We start from the raw sequence: 25647 nt of genomic DNA, 5'->3' as shown, positions 1-25647 counted from the left end.
AATCTCTCCCTACTGGGACAGGAGATGGAGATATTCGACTGGGTGGGAAAACTAGAAGAAAGATGGAGTGAACTGCTCAATCTTCGGACCCAGAGCGTGAAAGGTGAATATAATGAGACCGTCATTGTTACTGCATATAATTATTGTTCTGTAATGCTGATGTACGTACTTGTCATTGCTTGTTTACAGTATTTATTTAAAAGATCTTGAGCATTCTGCTTAATTTTTTTTCTATTATTCGTATGTTACAGACGTGCCACCTACACCGCCACGACAACAGCGTGTGTACTTAGAGTTGTGTTTTTTGGGGGCAGGTACCACACATTTATCTGATTAGCGTGCACCGTCGTGTAAAGCGCTGCTCATTGCCACGTGATAGATGGGGCCGCAGCTGCTGCAGTGCCAGCCCCCGAACCATTGCGTACCCTGTGGTGTCTGTGGGTGATTCAGTCAGAGCAAGGATCTCCAACTCCCCAGGCTGGCTACGTGCAGGCTCCAACATGCAGCAGCATCAACAGGCGCCCTACGTACAGCCAGTGTCCTCTCATAGGAGCTCACTACTGCCACCACCTCCTACTCCGGCCCCGGATGTTCGCCCTCTCTGGCAACGAAAGATGTGTGTGCCTCGGCGTATACTCGTCCCCCCTGGAGGCGCCTCCTCCCCAGCGCTATCTGCCTGGTGGATGGAGTCGTCTCCTAGTTTTAGTATTAACGATTATGATCCTTCGGCTAGTTGTAGGGTTCTAAGCCGCCCTGATAGTGAACGACATCAGATTAGTGGCGTCATTACCCCCTCTAGAGTACTCGGCGGTCTCTAGGGTAATTGAGGGCGTATCTCGTTTACTAGCCTTGAGAATTCTGCAGGGGCGATCATGACCGAATCAGATTTCTAGAAGCATGCCTCCCAGTGCAGGAAGTAGAGCTCCTCAAAACCCTAGATGATCCGAGATATAATGCCATGAAATGTAGCGCAGCACTGTGCTGCGAGTTGACTCACCCTCCCAAACAGCAGGGTGCTGCTGAGGAGAAAAGCTTGCACTAAATCTGGAGTGATAGCGGCGCTATATCTCAGAGTACATCAATTACCGTGTGGTATTGTGAATCCACCCTGGGTGCTATACTGGCCCGGTTTTCCGACGTGTAAGTAAGAGAGGACGGCTAAAGCATTCAGCCAAATATCACACCTCGACATCGATATTCATATGTGATCCATTAAATGGGGTGTCCAGTTGCACCAAACTCCCTATGAATATAGCTGATAAGAAAGCATGTATTAGCGTTCAAAATGAACAGGATAACGACTGTTTTTCACTGTCAATTCCTGCTTCTGAAAGAAAAATTAAACAGAATCCAGAGCGCACATCTCGATACAGAATAGGTCTTAATATTCGTATATGTTAAAACTTCGATGGATCGAATTCCCTGTATAGATCCAGGACATACCAAAATTTGAGGCACAAAGTCCTGGAAGATCGGTTCACGTCTATAGCCAGAAGAAGTAATAGAAAATCATGCCAGATAAGAAGGATATGCATACTATAGTGGGACCACAACATTTTTCGAAATATGCATGCTCTTCTCTGCAGGTGATAATCAGCAATAACTATGGATCAAAGACATGTCCTTCCTCCTTTACAACCAATTGTCGCAACATAAACATGGTTGCTTCAGGTGTCTAAATACCTTTTCAGAGGAAAAGTGCTTAAAAAAGCATCTGAAGGAATCTGAATCCAAGGAACCGGTAAGTGTTGTTATGCCTACAGAAGAAAACAAGTTGATTAAATTGAAGAATGCTCACGACCTGGATTGACGTCCATTTGTTGTATACGCAGACTTCAAATGTCTCCTTGCTCCTATCACCCACTCTGAAGGGAAATCTTTAGCTTCACGTACCACCTTCAAGCAAAAAAAAAAGTATCATATGCAGCAGTGTATCTACTTACATGTTCGTATGATTCAAGTCTTAACCACTATGAATCTTATGTCGGGAATAATCTGGTGGTTTGGTTGCTCACTGACCTTGAAAAATTTCATGGGATGTTGATAGGCTTTACAGTACCAACATCCCCATGACGGGGGACGATAAAAAAATTATACAATGATGCAGTAGACTGTCATATTTGCGGGCTGTCGCTAGAGAGAAAAGATAAAACTGCCTGTAGGGACTACTGTCCGTTTTCTCCGGGATGCAGCTCACAACGCATGCAGTTTGGAGTATCAGTTACCATGACAACCACGACAAATACCCATCTCCTTCCATAATATAAGTCGGCGTGACACTCACTTTGTAGTAGAGCAATAGGTTAATTTAGGCTGGGAGAAAAATCAGGTCTGTGTATTGCCTGAGAGTTGCGAAAAGCATATTTCCTTCTCCAAACGAATGACGTCAAAAATTACGCTTTGCTTCCTTGACACGCTACATTTTATGCAGGCACCAACCCTGAAACTCACTGAAACTCTACCTCAGGAGGATATACATATAATCCAATCTGTATACACCGAAGAGGAAAAGCTTCAGCTTACGACTAGGAAAGGAGGTTTCCCTTATGAGTATCTAGATAGTACGGCGAAATACGAGGAAACCAGGCTACCCGACACCTTTGAATATACCAGTACTCTCACAGGCAATACCATAATTAGTGTAGATTATGATCATGCTTTCAATGTCTGGCGGGTCGACAACATTCCAAATTTGGTTGAATAAGCAAGACTATACATGGACACCGACGTGCGCTTGCTTGCGGATGTTTTTGAAGAGTTTCGGAATGTATGCATGGCCAGATACTCTCTGGACACCGCCTTTTATTACACAGCACCTGCATTGTCCTGGGACGCAATGCTCAAGAAAACGAGGCACACCGTCAAAATTTTGACTGCTGCTGACATGACTCTTTACTTTCAGTGCAGGATCCGTGGGTGACTTTGACACTGTGTCCATAGACACGCCAAGCCAAATAGTCCACGAATGTATTTGGGGTTCAACGCCTCACTCAATACAAGTTATATTCTGTACTTGACTGTGAATACCTTTTACGGGCATGCCATGATGTTCGGCTGGTGCGTTTAAATGGGTTCCCAAAAACGAACTAGAAGGATTAGGTGGAAAATATAGGGTCTGGCGGCTGATTCTGATGTAGGGTATGTAGTTGAAATGAAGTGAGTGTGAATTCGTAAGGGACCAAATTGCTGAGGTCATCGGCCCTTAGATTTACACACTACTTAAATTAACTTACGCTAAGAACTCGAACATCCGGTGGGAGAGGCCGCTCGACTCGTGACAAGGCGCCTCTAACCCCTCGGCCACTCCGCGCGTCTTTGCATTAAGTGCCAAGCGACTTGCCGTTATGTCCTGAACGAGGAAGCGCTATCTTTAAACTGACGACCACTGTTGGACACAAGCAGACGTATGTAACTCCTTATCCGAATCTCCATCAGAGACTCAACTTGGGGATGGAGCTAGATAGAATCACCCGCGCCATCTCCTTCAGTCAGTTGCCCTGCTTGAAGGAGTATATTGAATTACACACCGAGAAGAGGGCGGGCGCGAATAGTGATTTAGAAATCTATTTATAAACTAATAAATAATGTCACTGTCGATAAAACCATGCAGAATGTAAGAAATTAACGCAACATTTTGATTTGGACTGAGTGGAATGGGCGTTCGGATGTAAGAAATTGCATCGCCAGGACAAAATTGAAGCGGCTCACTATTTTCAACGAGAGCTTTGTTACTGTGGAGACGTCGAAGGTATCAGTAGAGTTTACAAAACCAATATAATTTGGCATGTGTATATTGGTCATCACCAAACTACACATGTACTGCTTCCACTAGGAGGATGCTAAAATTCATTTCGTGGAAACAAAATTACTTTACATGATACTAATAACTTCATCTATTGCCTGAAGAATTGCAATCCATATGAAGTAGTTAGGTGTCACGGTAATAAATTCACACATTGGGATACACAGTCGATAATCCTTACGGTGTTAATCCCCAGAACAAGAAGGTTATCGTCTCAATGAAAGATGAGGCGGATGGGTTGACGACTGTATTCTTATCGTATAATGCAAGGAGCCACCCAGAGGCGGGGTAAAAGTGTGCGACGTGCTGTATCACATGTCCTCACTGTTGAAAACTATCTGCTGTTCCTGTAAGGTGGTATCGCGGTTCTACGCCGCAATCTCCGTATTTGGTACAGGAAACTAATATTCGATCGCAAGGCCATGAGGTGTACTATGTGCTGCAATTTAAAGTCGAATTGTCACCTCATGACGACTAAAGAGCCATTTGTGATGACGGGATCGAAACCCTTCCGTACTCACACTATTTACCTAAAGCGCGAGAGTGGGTGGGGGACTCCGACGGTGTTAATGAGAGACAGTGATTGAGTGACAGGCTGAGTGGTATGGCTCTTTTATCATAGTGTAAATATTCTATGTCTGACGAGCGGTGGACCTGCATGCGTGAGTGCTTGTGTGTGTCTGTGTGTATGCTTCTGAGTGCGTTTAAGTGTGAATGTCTGTGTAAATAAGTATGCCTGTGTGTAAATATTTTCTGTTTATTATTTTTTCTGAATGAGTAGCATAATATTTATGCACGAATACATAAGCAGCATGCGCTGCAAAAAACATTATGAAAAAGTTAAAAATGCGCAATATACTGTATGTATTAAAAAGTACTTAAATCATGAAAACAGTTGAACAATTTCAAATGAAAAAAATAGTTTACCATATTTCTCTCATTTGCACTTTATGCATGTGCGTGGTTGTCTGAGTGCATATGTAAATAGATTAATTTTTAAGTTTCACCTAGCGCTAGTTGCGCAAGTCATACCAGTCGTAAGTGTGAGTTCCGCCCATTTCATTTTTGTGCAGCTGTTTGGGATGAACATTTTAGGGCTGTTCAGTTCATTGTACTATTTAATTGTTTCAACTGCTGGAGGTGGAAAATGTTTAGAGCCACCCAGCTCAAAGTATAAATTAAGTCTTGTGTTTGAGTGGAATTTCCCAGAGCGGCCTGAGCTGGCGAGGCGAGCGCATCGCTGCCGTTGCGCGCTTCGCTTACTCGGCCGTTGAGAGCTCGTGAAGAGGTTTCTGTGCTGTGGGCGCCGCGGAGAGCAAATTGTCGTGCGTTATTTTCACAACGCGTGCAGATTGTCGTGTTCCGCGCCTCGCAGCATGGGAAAGAAGGGTGCGCAGAGGAAACCTGCCGCTACGAAGGGTCCTTCGATTGTGCAACTCACTGAGTCTGCCGACCATGCGAGGAACTCCCGTGAAGACGAGTCGCGGCCTGTTCCCCCTTTGTACGTCAAGTGCAAAGACGGGTGGACAGCGCTGTTCGACACCATCACGAATTGCGCTCGGAACGAGGTGGTCTACGGGTCTGTCGATACAGACTCGCTGATCTGCGTTCGAGCTGCAAACGTGGCCGACCACAGGGCGATCAAGGTCGCAGTGGCCGACCACGTCGTCGACGCACCGGCGGCGCGTGATAAAGCACCTTCCGTCGGAAGGATGAAGACGACCAAGGCACTCCTCCGCAAGGTTGCACAACCGGACCCACAGGAAGAGGGCACTGCTCTATGCCGTGACCGTGCAAACGGTCGACGGCGGGAGCGACATCTTCGACTTGCGGAAGCTGCTGGGCTTCCCGGTGACGACAGAGGCTCTCCCGACCGCCATGGACCCTCTGCCCCAGTGCTTCAGCTGCCAGGGCGAGGGCCATGTTGCGAAGTATTGCCGCAACGCGGCGCAGTGCGTCAAGTGCTCAGGCGAGCACGACAGCCTCGCCTGCGACCGCGGCAGCAACGTTCTACCGACTTGTGTCCGATGTGGCGGCCCGCACGTCGCCAGTTGGCGCGGTTGTGCAGCCTTCTCAAGCCGCAACAGTGCCGGGGGCGGCGAGGCGGCCGCGGCCGTACCGACGCAGCGGCAGAAGCGAAGACGACGTCGGAAATGGCGTAGGGCGCAGAACAGCCCGGCGCAGCTGAGGGACGGCGCAGTAGCAGATCCAACTGCCAGGGGCAGGGACGACCGCTCGGAAACGGGCAGCCAGGACGCAGCTCGCTCTCCCGTGAAGAAGTGTGACCTCGAACTCGTCACCGCCATGAAGGAGGCCACAGCAGCCCTCAAAGCCGTCATGGCGGCGGAGAGGGCTGCCTTCGCAGCCGCCGTGGCTGCAGAGAAGGAGGAGGCCTTGAGGCAACTGCGAGCAGTCTTCGCCCAAGGCCCCAGCGCAGTCGTACCTGCGAACACTCCTGCGACCTCGCAGAAGGACGTTCGCGCGCCTGTCCCAGCGGTTGCCCCAGCAGCACCGCAGGTGAAAGGTGCAAAGAAGAAAACCACCGCCCCAGCTGAACCGGCGGCAACGCCGACTGCTGCGGGAGCGGGCCCCGCAAGGGATCGAGAAGCCAAAAGGGCAGCCTTTATTGCACAAGCGCGAGCGAACGGTAACACTTCCTCCGACGCTGAACTGGCGCAGCTCTCCGAACAAGCGGAGCTCATGGAAGCTTCATTACGGAAGGACGGCGACGTGCAGTAGAGGAGGACGCCGAACGGTAGCCAATCGCCGCCGTTCTGCACCAGCCTGATGAAGCTGCGCCAAGTCACCGACGACAAGACGTAGCAGAGGGCCTAACAGCAGCGCATGCGTAGCCGCGCCGAACTCTTATGTTACAGGGAGGAAGGCACTGCGGCCGGCCCAGGAGACTACAAGCGAGCCCAGCCGCAGCACCCGGACTGACCCAGCTAACGACCACGCAGCACATAGGTAACGATGCACGATACCTCACGCTAACCTTCCCTCACCTTGCATGCTAGCAAGCAGCTACTGCCCTTACTACCCGTCCTACTGTCGCAGAGGTTTTTTTCCCTTGGCGCCGGCCTTGGCACTTTTTTTCCTCTGCCCTTACAACCGCTACCCTTCAATCGTTTTCGACCACTACTATCTCCTGATGGACCATGTTAATGAGTAAACTTACCCAGACGCATGGATAACATCACAGCCTGCATCCTGTGACGCCTGATTCATAAACTAATATGCTTACGGAGGTGACAGTAGAACTTTTGGTTTGGTCACCACGTTGGTGCGGGCGTGGAGGGGCCCCATCCTTAGTAAAAAAAGAGTTGAATTTCACTAGTAATAGTGTAAGAGAAACTATACCTCTGCAGTAGCTGTAACCACTACTGCAATGTAGAGTAAAAAAATGTTTCAGCCAGTACTATTATTTTGGAAGTCCAAGACAGCAAATAAAAAAAATCAACAGTAACAAGAACCGTGAATCTAAAAGCAGTGTTACTTCGTGTATAGTAAAGAAAAAAACAAAAAGAAAAAAAAGATTTGTGGATGTAAAGCAGTATTCTTACTGTGAATATTTATACCTGAATAGAAAATTGTTATTTGTTACCATACGTCTTTGTTGTTACAGATGTACATAAAGGCTGTGCAAGATATTAGCTTAAAGCATGAGAGAGACGGGGTTTAAGATGGAGGAAAACAGAGTGTATGTAACGACTGCATGGGATTTCGCCTATCGTGTTGCACATACAGGTTTCTTGCAACAACCGGCTCGTGATAGTGTCCGCATCCAAAGACATGCAGCAAATATTGCTGAAATTATATTTCCTGTGCTTGAACAAAACCACGGACACTGGATCTGGTCAAATCTACGTTCTATCTAAGTAGGAGCTAGGTAGAAATAAATAAAAACACGAACTGTGATATAAGAAATTCATTTATTTTCATTAATCTGAATTAAAGCAATTTTACATCTTCGTAAGGAGATGCAATACTATTTTAACATACCTTCTTCTTCTAGAGCTTGTGGGTAGCAGGACTCCCGTAGAATCCCAGGTCTTGAATAGATGCACACTTGAAGATTTTCTCCATCCATGTGATCTTCTCCTTGCCTTTGACGTAAATGATGGCCTCACGATCATCGAATATTCGAGGTGGCGTCATTTCTTTATAAGGTATACCACGATCGTTACAGTGGCGTCTATGAAAGAAGCGTGTTAGCCGCTTTGCACTCCTCCGTGTTTCAGCACAGTTCACATCCTTGAAAGATTTCGATGATGCAATTTCTCTGAGAAAGTCTGTATCAAACCATCATTTTCTGTGTATGCTATGAGTGCAACATGTTCAATTATGAATTGTGTATACTCATCATCATTGAAACCTTGACTGTTGGCAACATCGTTCACAATGGTATTTCCCATTGTGAAATGCTCTGATCATGCCACAACACTTGGTCACTTATACAGCACGCTACACAGCATCAATAAGTGGGCCATTGGTAAACACATGGTCATGTAGAGCTAGGGCACAGGTGGATGTTCCTACATAATGTAATATGATTGTAATATTCCGGCTGCGAGTACCAGCGATGATGCGATACCGATTGAACATTGTGTTTCTCTTGTTGGAGATAGGTTTGGATATAGAAGTTATTTGGAGTGCAGAGGTCAACATGTAATCGCGATTACCAAGAGTAAAGATTGAATTAGTGAAAATGGTAATTATTTCTTACGAACTTTTATTCGTTGTTGGATCCCTGGAACCTAAAAAAAACTGTTTGTGTTTTACAATGCAGTGGATAGTGATCTCTTCGTGAATTAACAATACTGGGCGAATCTGCTACTATCACTGTCCGAACGGCGCTCAATATTTCGCCGTCAGCTTGTGTGTTCAAGACGTTTCCTACGCGACCACTGTTTGTTCGGTGTTCGCATTTTGAAAGTGTTTTCCAGAAAAGCTAACGGCGACTGTGTGAACTTTTGTGGCCAAGAGAGAGACGGTCCCAACGATGCGAAATATTTCGCTGTCAGCTTGTGTGTGCAAGACGTTCTCTAAGGGACCACTTTGTTAGACTGTACCATACTGCTACTGTTTGTTCAGCCTTCTCATTTTGAGAGTGTTTTCCAGGAAAGCTTACGACGACTGTGCGTACTTTTGTGGCCAAGAAAGAGACGAAGTCTTCATCACGAGTTGTAGCAGTTTTCTCCAACCTCGCTTGGGGTTCTCTGAGAACTGGAGTAGTGGAAACCTCCGACCGCGAACTCGTCGTGTACCTAACCCGTTTACTCCTTATAGCAGCCACAAATAAAACATATTCATCTACAGTCAATTTTTTTTCACAGATATTTTTTATCTGAGACAGCTAAAAATTTTCTAATCTATGCACTAGGCAAAAAATTCAAAAGAGAGGTTTTTTAATGCAGTACCTGTCTTATCTGTGTCAAAGTAAATGTCAAGGAATTAGTTAATTAATTAATTTTGTTTTTTTTTGCGTAGTTTCATTTCAATGGTCTGATTCTTCTCTTGAGCTCCTTGAGTATATGAGTTCCTATCCGTTGCCCTCCGTACCAAAATAGGTTCCTGTTTAGCATTCATAATAATTCGCTGCATGTCCTCAAAGTACCCAATAAGCATTTTTAAAGTTATGCATACAGTAGATCTTCGGTACTCTTCTGCTATTCAGCCCACAGGCTCGTCTATGAACCATCCTGCACTTTCTAAACCATTGAAATCCGAGGGTAATGATGAGACATATGTTCTGAGGGTTGATGATATCCGTGTACGATCAATCTCCACCGCATTAAGTTCATATCGTATATCCAGGAACAGGAAGGCCAAGGCATTACGTGTAAGCTATGATTATACTGTATGATTACCATCCTTTTTCATAAATGATCCATCTAAAAATAATAAATTTTCGCATGGAAGAATTAAAGCGTCTCGGTGCTCGATGACAATCCTAATTTCATTGTTCTTGGTAAATGTCGTTGAAGCATGATGTTTATGCGAGAGGTATTCCTGGCATATGATCCGCTCATCATATTTCACTGGGTGAGATATATTAAGCGACGACGCCATTGCGAGATTTCAAGCCTACTGATTTAAGACATTCGTAGTTCGCACGTGCTATCCCCTTGCGGTTCTGCTGCGAGGTCTTGTGCAGTGCGCTGTGTGAGCTGGTTTTATACCTTACGCCCATATTGTCTTAGATGTAGTAATACAATGATTTCATCAACACGAAAGTCAACAAGTTGATTATTCTGATCCACAATACGCAGCTCCAGATAGTCCAATATCTCAACTGTCACCGGAAGGTATATAGCGTTGGTAGGAGTCTCAACGATCTTATACTCTGTTCCAACTGTTGGGAAGCATCCGTACATTGAATAAACCAATCTCTCGTTGAGGTATGAGTTCGTTGCAATGTTACGCTCAACACGGATTGTAGTGACAGGGTGAATATCCACTGTCTGAACAGATTTGTAAAATTTACAGGGCTCCGTCTTCAAAACCTGTCCCTCTGTGTAGTGAACCTACTGAACCTCTCTGCTTAAATTCAGTAGATGCATTCACCGTCCTTATTTCTGATTTAAGTGCTCTGATGTTTTCGCGGAGCTCAATCGCTTTTCCAGACTGTTTTAAAACTTCATTTAAATCGTCACTATCATATGCACTAGGCTCATTTTCCACAATTTCGTTTTTACCATTAATTTCCACGTGCAGTTTATTGTTAGCCTCTGTGATATTTTGGATGGCACTGTATTTCTGCAGTCCAACCAGCGTGGTACTCCAATCTCCAACGCTTAAATCAAATGGTGGGAAGTAATTCGCGCGTAGAACAGACGATCTTTCTTTTAAAGTCAGAGTGTAAGGTATTGTATCTTAACTTCAGCTGGTGAATGGATGCTTAATACCAGTCCTTATATATCACTCGTAAACCTCAGGAGTAACATGATGCAGAGATGACCACACAGGGTTGTATTAAGGTCTTAGTAGCGTCGAAAATTGCGGAACACATGTCTTCTGCCTGAAAATTATCATTATAATTCTTCTGAGGGTTGCAGGTGGCCGAATGAGTCGAAATAGTAGATGTTATTCGTATTTCTTTTTTTAACATATGCTACCCGGTGCATTCCAGGTCCTCTTGCTACATCCAGATTCACAGTTCCGCATTCTCCTCATTTCCATATAGTCGTCGGTAACGTGTTCCGCATAAGCACACCTCGGAATATTGGAATGTTGTGTAAACCTTGATAGTTTAATCGATTTCTGTTTCTCGCTCCTTACTGCTTCAGGGTGATTTTAGCTACATACATCGCTATCAGGAAGCAGTTTGTCATTCACGATTTGGTTGTCATCTTCGTCCTTAGCATACTACGTGCAGAGCTCGTAACTTGGCTGAACTTCTTCACTACCAAGCCTAGTTTAATTTTACCACTCATAGTCTTTTCAACTGAAAATGTTGCAATGAGTTGACCTACGCCAATATCCCCTCTCACACGTACTGCATTACCTTTATCAGCTAAAATTTCGATTGGCGGTGTGCCGATCTTGAATTCCTGTGTATGCGGCGTCATGTTCCATGGAAGCTTCGTCGATCAGATTCATCCCCTTACCATCGTGTCAAATTTCGATTGGCGGTGTGCCGATCATTAATTCCTGTGTATGCGGCGTCATGTTCCATACAAGCTTCGTCGATTAGATTTATCCCCTTACCATCGTGTCAAATTTCGATTGGCTGTGTGCCGAACTATAATGCTCGCGTATGTAGCATCATGTTCCATACAAACTTCGCCGATTAGATTTATCCCCTGATTATCGTGTGGCAATCGTGTTTGGAAGCTTTGTTCCAGGTCCACAGTAGTTATACCCAGGAATGTGTAATTCGACTGGTAGTTTGTCGAGAATACCTCCTCCGCTTCTAATGCGTCTCCTATCACGCATGTTATGATACTGAGGTGGCTGTGGTCTGAGCACCCTATTAAACAGCAAATCGTTTTGTGATGCGGGAAAACCAAGCCATTTAACTAATGCTCTATTCCCTCGACGTCTTACAACTCTCTCTGCGACATACACATCTGGTACCGAGTTCTGCTGTAGCTCTTGTGTGCGAACGCATCGTGCAATATCAGCATCATTATTATCCTGTAAGAGATAGGTTCCAGGATTTGTTCTCTGATCATTAGGAACTGCGAATATCTCGTTTGACCAGATGGGCATGTACGACTACTCGAATCCTGTCTTGTTTTTCGAAATACGTACTAAATCACGTACATTAAATTTCTGTTTGCGTGGTCGTAACATATTAATAAGATTGTATACTATATCTAGAAGTCTCTTATTACGATCATAGACTGGTCTCATTTTTATTGTGCAGTTTTTGTTTCAATTATATTGTCCAATTACTTGTGGGAGGACATTGGTCCCTTTGTGTGAGCCACGAAGAATGAAATGCATCCACATTTAGGTTTTCACTATTCTGTTCAGACGTTGGACGATACTCTCCTTCAGCTGTGTGAACGACGAGTAGTGATGTATTCCATACCGCTCCATCACAGTCTTGAAATATCTATTGTGAAACTCTCCGTCGTGACGTGTTTGAATGTTGTCTGGGCTTCGATTCGTCCCCGTTTGCAGCAATCACTCAAACACATGCGTGACACCCTTCTCGGTCTTCGCTTCCTTGGATAGTCCCCAGACACATTTACACCATTAAAATATATTTACAGGGTGTTACAAAAAGGTACGGCCAAACTTTCAGGAAATATTCCTCACACACAGAGAAAAAAATATGTTATGTGGACATGTGTCCGGAAACGCTTACTAAATATTAGAGCTCATTTTATTACTTCTCTTCAAATCACATTAATTATGGAATGGAGACACACAGCAACATAACGTACCAGCGTGACCTCAAACACTTTGTTACAGGAAATGTTAAAAATGTCCTCCGTTAGCGAGGATACGTGCATCCACCCTCCGTCGCGTGGAATCCCTGGTGCGCTGATGGAGCTGCAGAATGGCATATTGTATCACAGCCGTCCACAATACGAGCACGAAGAGTCTCTACATTTGGTTCCGGGGTTGCGTAGACAAGAGCTTCCAAATTCCCCCACAAATGAAAGTCAAGAGGGTTGAGGTCAGGAGAGCGTGGAGGCCATGGAATTGGTTCGCCTCTACCAATCCATCGGTCACCGAATCTGTTGTTGAGAAGCGTACGAACACATCGACTGAAACGTGCAGGAGCTCCATCACGTATGAACCACATGTTGTGTCGTACTTGTAAAGGCACATGTTCTAGCAGCACAGGTAGAGTATCCCGTATGAAATCATGATAACGTGCTCCACTGAGCGTAGGTGGACGAAACTAAAATGAGCTCTAACATGGAAATTAAGCGTTTCCGGACACATGTCCACATAACACGTGAATAACGGATCCCTCATGTCGAAAAAATCCGCCTGGCACATGTTGCCCAAACCTTCAATGATATCTTCGCGGGTATGTCTTCCGTGTTGGTTTCTGCAGTTCTCGAACTAGAGTGTCCATATTTACTCGATAATACTCTTTCTTAAAGCTCAGAAATTGCTGAAACCACTTCATTCGTATGAGCTGTATTATCAGCGTCAGTTGATGCAATGCGCAGTCGTAGCCCGTCTATTAGTTCATTGTCGTCGTCGTAATATTTATATATCGGGATTAGATTGCGACGGCCGGGTGGCCGAGCGGTTCTAGGCGCTACAGTCTGGAACAGTGCGACCGCTACGGTCGCAGGATCGAATCCTGCATCGAGCATGAATGTGTGTGATGTCCTTAGGTTAGTTAGGTTTAAATAGTTCTAAGTTCTAGGGGACTGATGACCTCAGAAGTTAAGTCGCATAGTGCTCAGAGCCATTTGAACCATTTGATTAGATTGCTCATTCTTTTATACTGAATGTCAGTACTATCACCAGCGCTATTTTTTTCACCATCTAATCTATGTTTTATAATTGATTAGTATTTCACATTGCTTCTGCTTTTTGCATTCTTATGCAGATTAATCTATATTTGACGATACATTTCAAGGTCATTGGAAAATTGGAAATTTGTGGTAAGATCTACATGTACATCTACATTTATACTCCGCAAGCCACCCAACGGTTTGTGGCGCGGGGCACTTTACGTGCCACTGTCATTACCTCCCATCTCTGTTCCAGTCGCGTATGGTTCGCGGGAAGAACGACTGTCTGAAAGCCTCCGTGCGCGCTCGAATCTCTCTAATTTTACATCGCCTCGGGAGGTATAAGTAGGGGGAAGCAATATATTCGATACCTCATCCAGAAACACACCCTTTCGAAACCTGGCGAGCAAGCTACACCGCGATGCAGAGCGCCTCTCTTGCAGATTCTGCCACTTGAGTTTGTTAAACATCTCCGTAACGCTTTCACGGTTACCAAATAACCCTGTGACGAAACGCGCCGCTCTGCTTTGGATCTTCTTTATCTCCTCCGTCAACCCGATCTGGTACGGATCCCACACTGATGAGCAATACTCAAGTATAGGTCGAACGAGTGTTTTGTAAGCCACCTCCTTTGTTGATGGACTACATTTTCTAAGGTCACTCCCAATGAATCTTAACCTGGTACCCGCCTTACCAACAATTAATTTTATATGATCATTCCACTTCAAATCGTTCCGCACGCATACTCCCAGATATTTTACAGAAGTAACTGCTACCAGTGTTTGTTCCGCTATCATATAATCATACAATAAAGGATCCTTCTTTCTATGTATTCGCAACACATTACATTTGTCTATGTTAAGGGTCAGTTGCCACTCCCTGCACCAAGTGCCTATCCGCTGCAGATCTTCCTGCATTTCGCTACAATTTTCTAATGCTGCAACTTCTCTGTATAATACAGCATCATCCGCGAAAAGCCGCATGGAACTTCCGACACTATCTACTAGGTCATTTATATATATTGTGAAAAGCAATGGTCCCATAACACTCTTATAGGACCAAACTCCTTAGGTCATCAGTCTCTAAGCTTACACACTACTTAATCTAACTCAAATTAACTTATGCTAAGGACGACATACACACCTGTCCCCGAGGTAAGATTCGAACCTCCGACGGGGGAAGGGACGCGGACCGTGATAAGGAGCCTTAGACCGCGCGGCTACCCCTCAAGATCATTAGGCGGATAATTTACAATTTCTGGTGGGTCTTAGGAAAAGGAAGTTCTGTACACAGGGTGTTCTTTGAAGCTGTTTCTCACAGATCTCTACTGTTTTTTCATTTAATGGTATAGGCTGCTTTCCCAACATGTACGGTTTTTCACCACTAATAACAAATGTTTTGTCTATCCGCTGTTCAATTGCGTTAATTTTTTCATCAATGGAGCCTTCTCAATAACAGCTATTTCTCCTTCAGTTAAATCGTTTACTTTCTTCTCGAATGCTTTACCCACCATCAGTCAGTGTATTTTTCAGTCTCAGAAGTGTATGACGTCTCCAGTTCCTTGCGTATGCCTCCAAGTTGGCGTTCGAGAGTTTCAATTTTCGCATGGAGGTACAAGCAAATGCTTTGTCTATGCACACCCATCCAATCAAACAGTGCTCCCAGAATGCATATATATAAGAACTCCTGGAATTTCCTTCTGTACCTGCCATCATTCAGTTTTCTTGTTCTGTCATTACCAAGAAACCCATACCGTGTGCGATTCCAGCAATCTACAAACATTTTTACGAAATCATTGAATGACGTATGGGTTCCTACCTGAGTCTGGTAAATATATTTTAAATTCTGTTTGTCCTGTTCTAATGCTATAATTGGGTTTGCATTATATCTTACCAGCTGCTTTGGGGTTCTGGAATATATCTGACTTCGACGAAATACATCAACTTACACATGGTGACCGAAACAGAAATATCGCCGAATTTAATCTCGGTTTTCCATAGTTACATCGTCAAATAGGAACACAGTGTTTGGCTTTACTTTTTCCGGTGGAGGGATATCACTGCTCTCACTGAATGTCAGTGTGTGACACCACCTACTCCGTGAAGTATGTCCTATAATAGATGGTATTTGGTCTGAAACATAGCTCTTGAAAATAGACATACATGCCCAAAGAGGACTCTATCCAGATGTGTTAGTAGTGGCATGAGAACATTTACCTTGCCGCTGTTGGATGGACCTACAACTATTCCACTATGTTGTTGGGAAGAGTATGCCATTCTTCTTCATCCGGTCTTCTTGCACACCGTCATAGCTCCAGTCGCTCACCGCGAAGTCTTGATACTTCACCCACCAGGCCATGATAAATACTAAGTTAAGTGCTGGCGTGCAATGAGCTTTTACAGAGAATTTTCTGCTCTTCTTAAGTTTGCAGTGAAAATACTTTTGACATTGGCCTTAGTACTTGCAATATAATGACAGGTAATAAATAAAAACACATATACACTCCTGGAAATTGAAATAAGAACACCGTGAACTCATTGTCCCAGGAAGGGGAAACTTTATTGACACATTCCTGGGGTCAGATACATCACATGATCACACTGACAGAACCACAGGCACATAGACACAGGCAACAGAGCATGCACAATGCCGGCACTAGTACAGTGTATATCCACCTTTCGCAGCAATGCAGGCTGCTATTCTCCCATGGAGACGATCGTAGAGATGCTGGATGTAGTCCTGTGGAACGGCTTGCCATGCCATTTCCACCTGGCGCCTCAGTTGGACCAGCGTTCGTGCTGGACGTGCAGACCGCGTGAGACGACGCTTCATCCAGTCCCAAACATGCTCAATGGGGGACAGATCCGGAGATCTTGCTGGCCAGGGTAGTTGACTTACACCTTCTAGAGCACGTTGGGTGGCACGGGATACATGCGGACGTGCATTGTCCTGTTGGAACAGCAAGTTCCCTTGCCGGTCTAGGAATGGTAGAACGATGGGTTCGGTGACGGTTTGGATGTACCGTGCACTATTCAGTGTCCCCTCGACGATCACCAGTGGTGTACGGCCAGTGTAGGAGATCGCTCCCCACACCATGATGCCGGGTGGTGGCCCTGTGTGCCTCGGTCGTATGCAGTCCTGATTGTGGCGCTCACCTGCACGGCGCCAAACACGCATACGACCATCATTGGCACCAAGGCAGAAGCGACTCTCATCGCTGAAGACGACACGTCTCCATTCGTCCCTCCATTCACGCCTGTCGCGACACCACTGGAGGCGGGCTGCACGATGTTGGGGCGTGAGCGGAAGACGGCCTAACGGTGTGCGGGACCGTAGCCCAGCTTCATGGAGACGGTTGAGAATGGTCCTCGCCGATACCCCAGGAGCAACAGTGTCCCTAATTTGCTGGGAAGTGGCGGTGCGGTCCCCTACGGCACTGCGTAGGATCCTACGGTCTTGGCGTGCATCCGTGCGTCGCTGCGGTCCGGTCCCAGGTCGACGGGCACGTGCACCTTCCGCCGACCACTGGCGACAACATCGATGTACTGTGGAGACCTCACGCCCCACGTGTTGAGCTACCAGTGTTAAAGACTGCGATGGAGCTCCGTATGCCACGGCAAAGTGGCTGACACTGACGGCGGCGGTGCACAAATGCTGCGCAGCTAGCGCCATTCGACGGCCAACACCGCGGTTCCTGGTGTGTCGCTCTGCCGTGCGTGTGATCATTGCTTGTACAGCCCTCTCGCAGTGTCCGGAGCAAGTATGGTGGGTCTGACACACCGGTGTCAATGTGTTCTTTTTTCCATTTCCAGGAGTGTATTTATACATACATTTTTATTCAGTAATTAGACATGGCTTGCATTACATCAAGAGGTTTTTTTCTTTATCTTAAGACCAGTACAGAATATAGAAAACAAAGATTTCTTGTAAGCATAGAATTCAGCATGTATTTCTCTCAAGTTTATTGGCACTGCATTAGTTTTCGTTGGCACCATACTGACCCACTCTACGAAGTCGTCTACATGCACACTTTTTGTACTTAGATACTCTGCAATTTCCCCATACAAAGATTTAACACATGGCAGCCATCTGTGTAGTCTTTCCAACACAATGGATAGGACCATCTGGGGATCGAAAAAATTAGTAACGTGGGAGCGCGTAGATTAACAGATATGTCCGCCGATTTCACGCAGAATGCAGAGTCATTGTACACTGTTGTAATGGATAGAGTTGGAGCAACACTGTACATGTTCGGAGGAGGACGTCTCGGATGATACTCGGCGATCAACTGCTGCTTGAATGGGTTTTTGCACGACACAGTTCATCCAGTTTCATCTCCGTACACAGCACTATTACACTTTTAACAGCATTCTCGATCTCTATCACAGCATGCCAGCCTCTGTCTACCCTTGCTTCTATACTAATTCGTAAATGCTTCGAACCGTAGCGGTTAAATAATAAACTGAAGTGAACAGCAGTGATGCTAAAAGATGAGATAGTATCTTCTCATTCACTGCACCCTCACCTTATCCATGCAGAATCACTGGAATATTCTGCGATGGCGCGTATGATGGGGTCCACAACCGTGTGCACTTCAGAGAGTGAGAGGCTGGCTAGCTCTCTTCAGTCGACAATAACGGCACATTGTCCTGCTCCATTAAGCTGACTAGTTGCGCAACAGGGTCATAGGATACTGCCGCTGCTGTGTTTTCCGACGGGCTGGGACACGTCGCTGTTGCACTGTTTCAGACCCCTACAGCCTGGAGGACGTCGAATCCACTGACGAGCAAACAAGAGGAACTGTTACAAGCGATGACAGAAACACAAAGACTCCATCTTCCCCACACGACAGTAAACACAGACACTAAGAGCGGCTTCTTCCTGTTGTGTTGGTGCTACAGCTGGCTGGCGCTGGACGATTTCGGCTTGCGTTTCATGATGGCTGACTGGAACTGAGGCTGCAAGAGCTGTTGGGTCCGCCTTATATCTCCAAAGTGATCCGATGCACCATTCAGGTTGGCTAATGCCAATTTGAGGTGCGTCTCGTGATATGACTGTGTTAGGGGGCTGCAGTTTGACTTTTTTTCCAGGAGGAACCGATGTTTGAGTCCCACAAAGGGCACCGCAGTTTTTAATTTCCCGACAATTCCCGGTAGGGGGTGGGACAAAGAAATTCCCACAAAAATTCGGAATTCCCTCAAAAATTCGGAATTGCCGCTAAAATTCGATATTCCAGACAAAATTCGAAATTCCAACAAAATTCGGTACTGTGGCGAATAGGGTAGTTGGTGGAGGGGAGGGCCTCAGGACGTGAAGGTGTGGGGCTCAAGTGCAGGGCAACGCAAACACATGAGGTCATCAAGAGTTGGGGGTGGTCTTGGTTGGAGGTAATGAACTGATCAATTTAACTAATTTGGATATCAAATTTATGTCAATCTCAGATCAAAATTGCACCAGCACACTCAGTAGCCTACTACTTGGGAATAGCTAATTTCCATGAAGTAAGTCCCAGGATGCCATTACAAAACGTTTATTAGCAAACTTCACAAAACAGTAACAGTTTAATATTTTTAAACGGTTCCTCTCAAAATGGTAATGATATTCAGGAGGATGGTCAAACGAGTATGTAACAAGTACATGTTCCGATTCCATTCTTTTGTTGCCTGACAAGCACGGCGTCCATCCGATAACTCTTGCTTCGTCGTGAACCTTACGTATCTCTTCGTACATCTTGGGTAATTTAGCATTCATTAGTCTATCGAATCAAGTGCATAGCGACTTTTTTTTGTCATCAGTGTACTTACTGGTTTGATGCGGCCCGCCACGAATTTCTTTCCTGTGCTAACCATCTCAGCAGAGTAGCACTTGCAACCTAGGTCCTCAATTATTTGCTTGACGTATTCAAATCTCTGTCTTCCTCTACAGTTCCCTCTAGTACCATGGAAGTCATTCATTCATGTCTTAGCAGATGTCCTATCATCCTGTCCCTTCTCCTTATCAGAGTTTTCCACATATTCCTTTCCTCTCCGATTCTGCGTAGAACCTCATTCCATACCTTATCAGTCCACCTAATTTTCTACATTCGTCTATAGCACCACATCTGAAATGCTTCGTTTCTCTTCTGTTCCGGTTTTCCCACAGTCCATGTTTCACTACCATGCAATGTTGTACTCCAGACGTACATCCTCAGAAATTTCTTCCTCAAATTAAGGCCGGTATTTAATATTAGTAGACGTCTCTTGGCCAGAAATGCCTTTTTTGCCATAGCAGATATAGACTCCTTCCCCTACATCTGCATTCCAGTCGCCCATGACTATTAGATTTTCGTCCCCTTTACATACTGCATTACCCTTTCAATATCCTCATACACTTTCTCTATCTGCTCATCTTCAGCTTGCGACGTCGGCATGTATACCTGAACTATCGTTGTCGGTTTTGGTCTGCTGTCGATTCTGATTAGAACAACCCGGTCACTGAACTGTTCACAGTAACACACCCTCTGCCCTACCTTCCTATTCATAACGAATCCTACACCTGTTATACCATTTTCTGCTGCTGTTGATATTACCTGATACTCATCTGAACAGAAATCCTTGTCTTCCTTCCACTTCACTTCACTGACCCCTACTATATCTAGATTGAGCCTTTGCATTTCCCTTTTCAGATTTTCTAGTTTCCCTACCACGTTGAAACTTCTGACATTCCACGCCCCGACTCGTAGAACGTTATCCTTTCGTTGATTATTCAATCTTTTTCTCATGGTAACCTCCCATTGGCAGTCCCCTCCCGGAGATCCGAATGGGGGACTTTTCCGGAATCTTTTGCCAATGGAAAGATCATCATTATACTTCTTCAATTACAGGCCACATGTCCTGTGGATACACGTTACGTGTCTTTAATGCAGTGGTTTCCATTGCCTTCTGCATCCTCATGTCGTTGATCATTGCTGATTCTTCCGCCTTTAGGGGCAATTTACCGCCCCTAGGACAAGAGTGTGCCCTGATCGTCTATCCGCTCCTCCGCCTTCTTTGACAAGGCCGTTGGCAGAATGAGGCTGACTTCTTATGCCGGAAGTCTTCGGCCGCCAATTCTGATTATTTGTCAATATTTAGGCAGTGGCGGGGATCTAACCCGGGACCGAAGACGTTTTGATTATGAATCAAAGACTCTAACCCTAGACCACAGGTACATCACATTATGGTATTAAAACAATGATGAGCCTACGGCACCTCAAAAAATTTTCTATGTGAAAAGAGGACCTTAATACATTCTGAGACAAAAGAACGACAGACCATGAAAGAACAATGCAAACTGGTGACAAACCGATATTCATGCAGGTATCGATGGAAAGAGCAAAATTGTAAATTTTGGGGTCCGATGGATGGATGTGTAATGCTGGAATGCAGTTTCACCACACTGCTGGGAAGGATAGTAAACTGGGGGCGCATCGACAACAGGGCACAAAAAGTCTTTGTGAATTTCATTCCGTGTTCTCAGTACAGTACCTCAACCTCGCAGACAGGCGAGTAAACATACGCAGCTGTTAGTACTTGAGATATGGAGTGAAATTGGGCTCAAAGAAGTAGGTTGGAATAATCGGCGAATAGTTCGACATTTAAACAGGAGCTGCGTCACCTTTCGACGATTTCGGCAGGAATGTGATAGCCATCGCCAAACACAGCGTCGAGAAGGACGCTAGAGAAACGGGAGAAAGTGAGGACCGAGCGTGAGGACCGAGCAGTCGTCGAACAGGCACTCACAGCCCCGGATTCATTATCATCGTCGATCCGGCGTTCCACTGGAGCTTCAGTGACCGTAAGGACCATCAACAGAAAGGGGAGCGAAATTTCAGCGTCCCTTGCCGCGAGTACCATTGAGCTCTGCACGCCAGCAAACCCGTTTTCACTAGCCTCCGGCACATTTGGCCTGGAACCTGATTGACTGGAGTAGAATTATCTTCAGTGACGATTCCCGCTTCGAACTGAGCTCTGATGAGCAGCGAAGACGTGTCTGGAGACTCTGCGGAAAACGATGGGATAGCATACTGGCTTGAGCATATCAGCCGTACAAAAAAGATAAAGGAGAGTGGAGAGGACAGTGCCCTGGGGGATGCCAGCTGTGGGATAAGACATGCGGGACTTGGTGTTGTGGAGAGTGACATAGGAAGGACGGCGCGAGAGGAGCGAAGCCACCAGACGGACAAAATTGATAGGCAGGGCATAGGTTTGGAGTTTAAGGAGGAGACCGGGATGCCATACAAGGTCATAGGCATTTTGGAAGTCGAGGGAAACAAAAATGGCGGAACGACGGGAGTTCAGCTGGTGGGAGAGAAGGTGAATGAGGTTAAGGAGTTGGTCTTCAGCGGAGAAGGAGGGTTGGAAGCCACACTGCGTAATGGGGAGGAGGTGGTGTTAAGGTGCTGATGGATACGGCGGGAGAGGATGGATTCGAAGACCTTACTTAAGACGGAGGTGGGGCAGATGGGACGATAGGATGAGGCGACAGAAGGGCGTTTGTAGGGTTTGATGAATAAGAGGACGCGGGAAGTCTTCCACAGGTCAGGGTAGAAGCTGGTAGAGAGGATGACGTTATGGGCGAAGGCAGTCAAGAAGGAGGGATAGGGGCGTTCTCTAAGGTGGCGGTAGGTGACACAGTCGTGACCAGGGGCCTTGTTGCGTTTTGACCGGAGGATAAGTTTAAGTGTTGATGTCGGAGGGGGGCAACTGCCCCAAGTACTGGAGACTAGGAGCAAGTGGAGCGACAGAGGTATCAGCTCGTTCCATGACGGTGGGGAAAAGAGAATAATCAAAGTGTGGATCATCTGGGATGGAGAAGACCCTGGGAAGGTGGGAAGCGAAGTGGTTGGCCTTACTGAGGTTGTCGGGAAGGGGGCGGTCATTATGGAGAAGGGGGTAGTTGGGAGCGGTATGGGAACCATTAAGGCGATGGAAGGCAGACCAGCACTTGGAGGAATTGGTAGGCAGGGTGGCGTTGAGTCGTGTGCAGGTCTGGTGCTGTAGCGGTACGTCGACGATACCCTACATGTCGGTTGTGTTGCCCTTTATGGCAAGCCGTCCTCGTCCTACATTTCGGCAGGATAATGCCCGCCTGCACACGGTGAGAGTCTCTTCGTACTTGTCTAACTGTGCCATCGCCGAATCTCTCCACAACTGAAAAAGTCAGGAGCATTATGGGATGAGCCCTCAAACTAGGTCGGAATTTTGGCGATCTAATGCGTCAGCTGGACAGACTGTGGCACGATGTCCCTGAGGAGGTAACCCAACAGCTTTGTCGATCAGTGCCAAGCCGAATAACGCCTTGCATAAAGACCAGAGATAGACCAAAGCGTTGTTGACTTGCTTACTTTGTGAAGCACGTTCTCTTGAATAAATCATCCATTTCTCTCTTAAATTGTAATATCAGTTCTTTTAGAATAGATGACAAAATCTGAACTGCCAGGTTAGGTTCCGCCATCAGCGATGAGAACAACAGCCACCTCAGTGAAGTAGGCGCACTAGATCTTCCACGATGAAACGTATTGCTAGTCGTTAGTCGTGTTTGTGCATCAGGTATATCGTGAGCTACGTCCTTTATGCAGTTAGACTACTGTACATAAGGATTAGGTGTACGAAGCATTGCTTGCAATGTAAGCATTATTTTGCTGCAACGGTTTCTATTGGCTTAATTCTCCACAGAATGTTGTAGTGCAGTATGTAAATCTTTAGTGAAAACCCCAACGTAGGTTGGCGCAGTTCGTGCAGGAGGTTGCAGACATTGTACCATACGATAGACCATCCCATGTGTTCTAGAACAATATGGACCACTGCCAGGAATATCAAACGAGTGAAACTGAACTGAAGCAACTGACAGGGCATTGTTACTTTTTCTAATACTCGTAATTTCTAGCAAGTTCTTAGTATAGCTATTGTTCTGCTTTATGAGTTTTGGAGCTCTTCACAAACTTCTTTGTGCTCTCAGTTAACCTTTCGCAAGTGATAACATATGATAGCTGAATTGTTACTGAATTCCCCTGCAAACAAATTGCACAGCGATGTACGCACATTTTGTTCATATTATCAAAGTTAACAAAGTTGACAAAAGACGGCCAGGAGAATAAGTTTTTGGAGTACCTGTTGTTGTCTCCCTGCAATGATATTTCGATGGAGGTGCAGTAGGTAACCTGGTGGCATCAGTCATTATCTTGCACTAACTGTTGCCGTTGAGCACTGAATTGGTCTTGTCTGTGTACTCTGCTTCTCTATCTTGCTGTGGTCGAAATTGTCTTTTTTTCCTCACTTTGCCTCACATTTCTTCTTCTGTGATATGCGACACATCCCACGGGATGGGAGGCCATTTGATTGGAGGTCTCCGTCTCGGCCCGCGTGTTGTGCCCCGTGATATGAAACTTAAGATACAAAAGTAGAAAGTTTACCGACATTTCATACTATTAATTTGTTAAGAAAAATTAATAAGAAATAAATACGCCCAGCAGTAAATCTTTGTTTTACCTGTGCTCGTGATGCAGATAATGTAATTGCGATTAGGAGAAGCTGTAAAGTAATGAGAAAACTAGTGATAATCGTAAATATGAGGATTAATAGTATTCAGTTTAGAGGTAGTGTAATGTAACGTAAGCACTAAGATATTGAGAGTTAAATAAATTAAGTGATCAATGAAGCTGCAATCATAAACAGTATTTACCAATGATGATAAACTTTCATGTAATTAATTTTATTCACGCAGTACACAACGCTTTTTTGATGAAATTAAGCAGCTTCAACCGCTGCTGCACGTAATAGTAAAATTGTATTGACATTAAATGGTGCCTTCTAAATTCTCTACGTCGGTACGTATTACGAAAATCACGTGACCTCCTAAGATCTGAACGACAGCAGAGGCTGTCGTGCATATTACTTAAACAGGTTGTCAATAGATGGCACCTTCTACATTTTTTTCATCAAAATATTTTCGAAATATTTTTCACGAATATAGTACCTTTAAAAGCATTTGTGCATTTTTCGCCATTATTGCTAAACGAAACCTTCAAAATCATGTCTCAATTATTAATTATAATTAAGTAATAATGGAGATACAGTTTACCGACAAAAACACAGTTGAGAAGTATGTGACGATGATTTAAAATGTTATTAAGAGATACCCGTACAATGGACCTCCCCATAGACCTTGAATGACGAACTTACATTATTGTAATAAATTTAATTTATTGTTATTTGAAAGAAATACCGGATTAATCTTGATTTAGTTTATTACTGTTTGTAAGAAATGCCAACACACTAAACCCAAACAATTCTGGTGGTCCTTTCCCTATAGTGCACAGAGCTCGAATGGGGCATCCCACGCAAATAGTATATCAACAAAAGCGGCAGTCGATTGGAAAGCTTTAATTCCATGGGTTCGGAAGGGGGGGGGGGGGGGTAGAGGAGTGGATAATGTTGAACATGTCACATACATGTATGTGGGGAGGGTTCTCAGAAGTCCTTATTTCAACTAGTAACAACTGGTTGTTGGCATGAAGCTTTAGTAACTGAGGTGCGTATGTAGGCTTGGGAGGCAGGGAGATGGGAATGATCTTGAGTACACCTCGCTCGATTGCCTGATGCGTAACACGATACTCCTAAAGTTCTATTGTGTGGATAGGATGGGAGTTCCCTGGATGACCTTGATTACGAATCGCTCAACTGCGTAACCTGACACTGAAAGTGACGTCGTGAAATCGGTTATAGCCGGTTCTTGGTCATATGAACTCTGAATATACCCTAGCGTAACCCCCCTCCTTCCTTTTTTTCTTTTTTTTTGGTCATCAGTCTACTGACGGTTTCATGCGGCCCGCCACGAATTCCTTATTCCTATCCTGTGCTAACCTCTTCATCTCAGAGTAGCACTTGCAACCTA

The sequence above is a fragment of the Schistocerca cancellata genome, chromosome 6, assembly GCF_023864275.1.
Source record: "Schistocerca cancellata isolate TAMUIC-IGC-003103 chromosome 6, iqSchCanc2.1, whole genome shotgun sequence".
NCBI classification, from domain to species: domain Eukaryota; kingdom Metazoa; phylum Arthropoda; class Insecta; order Orthoptera; family Acrididae; genus Schistocerca; species Schistocerca cancellata.
Note: the sequence above shows the minus strand (reverse complement) of the source record.